The sequence below is a fragment of the Nycticebus coucang genome, chromosome 8, assembly GCF_027406575.1.
Source record: "Nycticebus coucang isolate mNycCou1 chromosome 8, mNycCou1.pri, whole genome shotgun sequence".
Lineage (NCBI taxonomy): Eukaryota > Metazoa > Chordata > Mammalia > Primates > Lorisidae > Nycticebus > Nycticebus coucang.
In genome coordinates, this window is record NC_069787.1 from 40,208,156 (window position 1) to 40,216,303 (window position 8,148).

Consider the following 8,148-nt stretch of genomic DNA (forward strand, 5'->3'; position numbering starts at 1 on the left):
CGTTGTGAGAAAAATGGGCAGCCTCTAAGCAGTGGTGTGGAGGGGTCATGGTAGGGCTCTGGATAGAGATGCATCCAAGTTGTGATTTGATGAAGGAGGAAGGCTAACCCAGCAAAGGAAGGGGGCGGGTGGGACAGGGGAGTCTACAGGTAGAGCAGCGGAGCTGAGCGCGATCCTGGCCAAACAGAGCCTTGTCAGCCCCGTCAGAGAACTGAGATTTTACCTGAGGCACAATGGAAGCTTTTGCAAGCTTGAAAGAGAAGACTGCCTGGATGCTATATACTTTCTGTCAGAGGTTAGTGAACAGTAGCCTTGTGCAATGGGTTGAATTACGTCCCCCACCCCAAAATATTTGAAAGCTCTGACCCCCAGAATCTCAGAATGTGACCTATTTGGAAATGGGGTCATTGCAGATATAACTAGTTAAGATGAGGTCATACTGACATAGTGTCCAATATGCCTATAAAAAGAAAGCCACATGAAAATAGACACACGGGGACAATCCCATGTGACAGTGACGGCAGAGCTTGGAATGATAAAGCTGCAAGCCAAAGCACACCAGAGCAAACTGCCAGAAGCTAGGAAGAAGCAAAGAAGGATTTCCCTACAGGGCCAGAGTGGGCTGTGCCCACTGACACTCCGATTTTCAGATTTCCAGCCTCCAGAATGGAGAGAGAATAACTTTTTGTTGCTTTGTTACATGAGCCCTAGGACATAAACATACTTTGTAAGAAGTGGCAATGGCTGGGACGATAACATAACTGAGAAGGCAAGAAATGCACTGATTTGAAAAACATTTTAAAGGTAAATTCAAAAGAACTCTGTGATGGGTTAGATACAGGAAGGTGGGGGGAAAGGGTGCTGCCAAGTCAACAGCGCACACCCAGCAGCTGATGTTGGTTGTCCTGGGCAGAGCAGCAATAGAACGGATTCTCATTAGAAAGAATGGAGGGGAGAAGAGCATATCCTTTTAAAAAATACCACTCTGTCTTTTGTCTCGTTGAAAGAGTATTACTTTCATAATAAATACAATAAAGTAGAAAAGTATACAAGAAAAGGAAGGGAAAATTACAAGACTCCTAGGTCAGCTGAACACTCTCACAGGTGGGGGAAACTAAGGCAACAGCAGGGGTGGGCTGGGAGTAGACTGAGGCTTCAGTTTGGGGCTTAAGGCTGAAATGCAGGAAGGGTATTAGATGGTGGGAACTTTGCCTCACTTCAAAGGGTCTTCATGAGTTCTAACCAAAAGAAAGCAAAAATGGGTCGGGCGTGGTGGCTCACACCTGTAATCCTAGCACTCTAGGAGGCCAAGGCGGGTGGATTGCTTGAGCTCAGGAGTTCAAGACCAGATTAGCCTGAACTAGAGTGAGCCCCCATCTCTAAAAATAGCCAGGCACCTGTAGTCCCAGCTAGTCAGGTGGCTGAGGCAGGAGAATGGCTTGAGATAAGTCTGAGGTTTTTGCGAGCTGCCATGACACTTTACCCAGAGTGACAAAGTGAAATTCTGTCTCAAGAAAAAGAAAAAGAAAAAATGGATTTGGCAAACAATTATAGAGATATAGAGGGGAGATAAAAAAAAAACACATGGCTTCAGGGAGCAGCTTCCCACAGCAGCCTCTTAGGGGCCCAAGTTCTGCATTCATCTGCCCAGGTCTGTCTGGTACAGGAAGGGTGGGTAGCCCTTCAATGCAATGTGTTGGCTTTGGACACCTCCTTTAGAGGACTCACACCACGGAAGGAATAACAAGGTTGACTGTTATTTTAATTGAATTTGTTTTCAATTTATTTTCAGCTGTCTAGGGAAAAACCTTTTACACTCCCATCATTTGATTCCTTTTCACTTTGTGTCCGTTATCCTCATAATGAGCTTTTAACGCATTAACACAGGCCTGCCTGCCGAAGAATGATTCATGTTGGTCAAATCAATAAATAGCAAAAGCATAAAAATATACCAAACCAAGATACTGAGGACTGTATAAATGGAAAACTTGGACTCCACTTCCTTAAAGGTGGACTGCAAGTGGCTGCGTTCTGGTGGCTTCCCAATACCACATCAGGCTACAGACATTTCCCAACTTCCTAAATTTTGGTTTTAAAGTGCCCATGGTGCCCTTAGAGCTGCTTGTCCGAGCCAACGGGAAGCTCCTGGGCCTGCATGGGTATTTGGTCTCAGCCTTCCCATCTGCAGCACTCCCACAGTGTATGGTGGTTGCAGCGGCATCTTGTGAAAAGGGAAAAATCACAATGCAAACTGTTGTGGATTTTTATTAAGGTTCGAAGGAAGTTAAGAAGAGTGGGAAGTTTTGCCCTCTATACATCTAACATTCACATACATGACACCCGCTGCTCGCTTTGCAGTGCCGCCTCGGGCTTACAGAACCTAAAATATTTTCATACTGCATCAAAGGAACTCCTCTGGAGGGCTTAACGTGCTTCTTGATGAAATCAAGAAGCAGGATTTGCTCTTGTAGGCATCCCACAATTGTGGCAGAGAAGGGAACGTAGCTTGGGATTCGACTGATCCAGAGCTTCTCTCATGCCTAACTCTGCCCGGTAATCTTGAGGAAGATCTCTAACTGACTGGATTCATGGTCGGGGCTGGCTATGATTGGTCTGTCTGGAGAAAGTTGCAATGATCTAGTGTGAGAGTTCCCACACTGTGTTCCAAGGAACACTGCTTCTCTGAAGTTTAATCAGACATTCCAATAAAAATGTATTCTCGGGCGGTGCCTGTGGCTCAGTCGGTAAGGCGCCGGCCCCATATACCGAGGGTGGTGGGTTCAAACCCGGCCCCGGCCAAACTGCAACCAAAAAATGTGCTGGGCGCCTGTAGTCCCAGCTACTCGGGAGGCTGAGGCAAGAGAATGGCTTAAGCCCAGGAGTTGGAGGTTGCTGTGAGCTGTGTGAGGCCACGGCACTCTACCAAGGGTCATAAAGTGAGACTCTGTCTCTACAAAAAAAAAAAAAAAAAAAATGTAGTCTCTGCTTCAGGAACTTCAGGGATCCATGCATACTCAGTTTCTCTGTATTATACTCCAAAGCACATTAATATTATACTCTCTGAGAAGTTCAACAACAAAGAACAATTCTTTTTGTTTAACTTTATATTTTCCATATTTGTTTGAATAAAGAAGAAAATTTTTTTGAGTATTTTAATTAAAACATTAATTCACACTATGGAACACATGAGAAGTACTTAATCTAAGAACGATTTTCATGAAACTCATCACATCAAAGATAAACTGGGTTTTCACATTTTGACAAATGTTTTAATGTTCTGTCACCCTCCTAACCAAACTATGCCACCATTGTCTCATCCCACCTCCCCCAAGGAGCATGAGGCCTTAGGCATACATAAGGTAAGGATTCAGTACTCAAGTGTTGAAGAAAACTCATCTTTTTTGTTTGTTTGTTTTTGTTGTGTTTTGTTTTTTGTTAACAACAAGTAGGTCATCAAACTGGCATAAGAAAATGGGTAACTATGAAAGGATGCTGGGGGGAAGCTCACTGCTGCTCTGGACAAGCTGAATAGCCAAGTCAGGGAAGGAAGGGGTTTTAGGGACTCAAATATCATTTGGACTCTGATCTCCTCCTCTTCTGGCTGTTTCTTACTTCTGTTCCTTTCTGCAGGTTGACTTTGTTCTCCCAAGTGACCAATTCTCACAGGTTTATAATAAGAGAAGAAAAGTGACCACATCCTTAAAAATTCCAAGGAAGAACACTAATTGGTGAGACTCATGGCCTGGGCCTGCTGTGATTGGCCTGCCTGGACCTTGTGCTCACTCCTGGGCTTGGATCCTGTGATTAGCAGCCCTGACTGGGACCACAAAGTTGGAATGGGGAAGAAATAGCTTCTTAAAAGAAGAGGTAAGCTGTGTTTCACAAAAGGGGAAGGTGTACAGGGTCAACATATCGTATGTGTCTGTGCAGATGGAAAGTAAGGTTTGCTGGTTCTGAGGGAAGAACCAAACCTATACCACCCCTTCCTTTACACTCTGAAATCAGCCAAAGCACAGATACATTATTATGGACAAAGCATCCTTCTCAGCTCAGGGGCTGCCCTTGCATTCTGTATGTAACCTATCTCTGCTTCTCCCAGGAGGAAAGCACACATGGGGGCTAATTGCTTTAGCAGGTGCATCACTTTGTTGGTGATTCTGCGCCTAATCTGCTCATTATGAGGTTTATGTCTTTTTATAAGTGGAGAGAAATTGTGTTATCACAGGAGAAATGAGCTCTCTTGTTTCTTGAGAAATTCTCTTATGCCCAGACAAAGGAGTTTTACCTTTATCAGCCTCCCCTTTGTGACACCTCCTAAATGATGCATCAATCATTTGTTGATTGTACAAATCAATTAAAGATGTTTTTACTGTTTGGGTTAGTTAACTAAATCTTTGGTAGAACTTCCTATTTATTGAGACCTTCTGGTTGGTAATTATGGAATAACACATTAACTAGAATGTTGACTTTTGATAAATTGTAAACAAGTGTTGTGAAGGAACCTATTTCCCTCATTGTGCTCCTTAAAAAAACTTCTTTTATCTGCCTGCATGTCACTCTGCAGTTATATTCACTCATCAATCCACTCAAGCATTCATCTATTTACATATGGCTCTGGTTTGGATGCGCTTTGTCCCCACCAAAACTCATGTTGAAATCTAATCTCCAATGTGGTGGTGGTGGGAGGAGGGGCCTAGAGGGAAGTTTCTGGGTCTTGGGGGCAGATCCCTCATGAGTGTATTCATGTTTTCCCATGGGGTGAATGAGTTCTCACTCTCACAGGAGTGGCTTCGCTCCCAGGGGAGCAGGATGTTAAGATGAGTTTGGCTTCCTTGTTTTCTCTCTCTCCTGTTTCCTCTCTTGCCATATGATCTCTTTGCAGACACTCCTTCCATTTTCCAACATGAGTTGAAGCAGCCTGAGGCACTTACCAGAGGCAGCCACCCAGTGTTGAGCTGTAGAGTCTCCACAATCCTGAGCTGAATACACCTCTTTTCTTCAGAAGTTACCTAGTGTCAGGTGTTCCATGTCTTAGCAACACAAAACAGACTAAGACTTCTATCTAACTCCTGACAAAGTTTTTAAAATCTTGCCCAAGATTTCAAGCCTTGCCCAAGTAGATTCCTAAAATCAATATTATGTGAAGGTGTGTGATCACTCAGAGTTAGCAGATGGCAACTATTCCCCTCTTACTTGAGGAATTCGGGTAGATCCAGGCTTGGTGTTCCCATGTCATCTGACTTTCTGGACTGATCACAGGTGGGGACAGGGGCAGAAACAGATCCACAACTCAGATGCATATCAATGTACCAGGAATCCTTCCTTAAGAGTCACTGGAAGGGGCCTATTAACCTGAACCATAATCACTCAGAGACCCATTCATCAGCTCACCCGCCTTACTCCTCTGTTATTTCTTAACGTCTCCTCCAACTCAGTCTTCAGAATCGGGTCATGTGTGCAACACAGAACAGGGAAAGCAAGGTTGGATTCCCTAACGAACAATCTCTTGAGGAAGTACTTTTAAAGATAAAACACTATTCTCATGCACATGAATGCCTCACTGAACCCACCTGGTCCTGCCAACTCAGAATGCTCTTTCTCACCACTCCCCAGCCTACCTCTCAATCCCAGCACTGTCAGTCACTTTTTTTGTTGGCTTTGTAATATTTATTGCCTTTTAAAAAATTTGTGACTTTTGTGAAGACTCGGAATGGACTGAACCATGACCTATATTTTATGATATGGGTAGCTCATTTCATGTATTTTTGAAAGCTCTAGTTTTTTTCAACCACTTTGTTTTACCCCCATGTGAAATACAACATTTGGTATTCAAAAGAGCCTACTTTTAAGATGAAATTTTTTATTCCAATGTCATGTTGGAATAAAAGGCTTGATTTTCCTCAGCCTTCAAGGAGAAAAAATGTCAACATTCAGCAGCGAATGTTCAAAGGGCACCTATGAGGTGCCAGACACTGTGTGGCAAGGCATGAGGATGGAGGTCAGGGGGTAGAGTCTACGGGGGAACAGTCACACATCAGACAGTTGAAGCATGGTGCTGTACAGAGTGGTGGGGGAGCTGGTCAGGGTGCTGCTGTGAGCCAGACTCATACCCAGTACACACACGGGTGGCCGAGAAAGGAGGTGATGCTAAGTGAAGGTTCCAAGGATGTGCAGGAGTTAGGCGAGTAAATGAGGGGCTGGCAGAGGGCAGATGAGGTGGAGCTTCCAAGCAGAAAAATAGCCTGGTAAACTGAGGGGGGAGGTTGGGAGGAGAGAGGGTTGGAGGGAGGGAGAATACTAAAGAAGAGTAGCTCCTAGTAGGAACACAGTGAGCGCTAGCTAGATGGAGACTATTGCTAGAGAAGATGGGTCTTGCAATGACCCTCTTAAGACAATTCTAGTTCTGGCTCCCCCTGGGGAATGGGTGAGAGGGGCTAGGAGACAGAGAAGCCAGCTTGGCAGTTGTGGTAGCAATGAGCAGTGAACACAGCAGAGATGGTGGAGGAGGCATGGGAATAAATGTAGCACCGACTGGAACAGGAGACAGAGGAGGCATCAAGGATGGCCCCAGGTCATTTCTAGACCTGGTCACACAGGAAAAGGAGGCAACCTGGAGAAAGACTCTGTGTCTGGGGAGGGCAAGTCCACACATATGCGTGTCTGGAGCCCACCCACCACATCAAGACCCTTGGGATGGGCCAGAGCATGCGGTGGTGACAGCTGAATAAACCCAATCACAGAGGAGATTCAGGTTGATGTCCATCCCCCATGAGCTATGGCTCTGCCCCTCATCGCCTTCTCTCAGGACCCAGACTGACAGGGAAGCCTCTGCCTGGAATACTCACCTATCTCACTGTGGAGAAAAAGACTTAAGCAACATGCTTCACTTTTTAGCTCAGGTTGCACTGGCCAAAACCAGTCTGAGTTGGGCAGAGATATGTAATAGACCCTGCAGCAGGAGGGTTGCTGGAGGATACAATGGATAGATATACGCTCTCCCACACATTGGCCCTATGGCATCTGTGGCTGGAATCCCACTCACTCATGACACTGACTCAAAATAAAACTGAAGAAACACTAGCTCCTCCCATCCCAAGCTGGCGAAGCACTTTGGGGTGCTTGCTTAAGAGAGGCACAGGAAAGGATGAAGGGGCCCACACCACCTAAGTTCTGGTCCTGCCGTGGTGTGGCCCTGTGCAGGTCTGTTGCCTGCCTGGATTTGAGTTTTCTCATCTGCCAAATGAAAGTGCTAGATGTTTAAACTCTTTAAAATTCCCTTCCAGTTCTAAGGTTCAGTGGCTGTGAACTCCACTGTACACCAATGGTCTGCACATCTGATTCTTAGGCCTTTCACCTTTTCAGTTTCAAAGGCAAGGACCTCTCTAATGGCTGCATGGTCCCATTGTAGGAGCCAGGATTCGAAAGGGCTCAGGCTTCCTTGATTCTTGGGACTTGAATTCTGCCCACTCCCAATTCATCACTGTGCTGAGAGGGGACCTTCTCCAACTGGCCCTGCTGTTGCATCACGTTGGAAGCAAGCACCTTATGCTCAGCCTGTGTCTTAACTCTTCCCTATGGAAAGGCCCTATGGCATCTTTGGCTGTGATCTGTCATCTCATGCAATCAGGGGGAGGCCAAGGCTGGGCCCTCAGACCTTTCCCCTCCAATCCCATGTCGTCAGGCTTCACTTACTGTACCTTCATCTCAGCTGATTTCAAGGCCAAGGCTCCACTGCACCTTCCCCCACTTCTGCTTTAATTTCTGTCCCCTGATGTTCATCAACTGTACAATGATGCATTGTGATTTCCAGGTTCCCAGGGCTGCAAATCCTTTCAAGATAGAATCAGCTGAAGATGAGTACTTTTGCTTCCAAGACTGATGCCACCGTGACTATACACCTATTACCATGATGCATAATTTAAAATGAACACTTTATACATTCACAAAAAGCTGTCATTTTGATGCAGAAAAATTTGAGATGAAAAATTCAATGGGGGCATTGAATAAGAAAGAAAGTGGTGAAGGAAACAGGGTCAGCAGAGAGACAAGAGAGGAGAGAGGGGACACTGGGAAGGCCTTCTGCTGCGAATTACCCTGGCTAAGTTAGCCTCGTTATTTAAGATCCATCGTGCAGAATATAATTGGATT

General features: G+C 45.4%; 1 long non-coding RNA gene across 1 annotated transcript; it reads left to right on the forward strand.

Moving 5' to 3' along the window:
• The first annotated feature begins 682 nt into the window (after positions 1–682).
• On the forward strand, positions 683–8,138 carry LOC128591210 (uncharacterized). Its single transcript, XR_008381547.1, has 3 exons — positions 683–804; positions 3,631–3,867; positions 7,811–8,138. It is a non-coding gene; the product is annotated as an uncharacterized LOC128591210 (long non-coding RNA).
• The last annotated feature ends 10 nt before the right edge of the window (positions 8,139–8,148 follow it).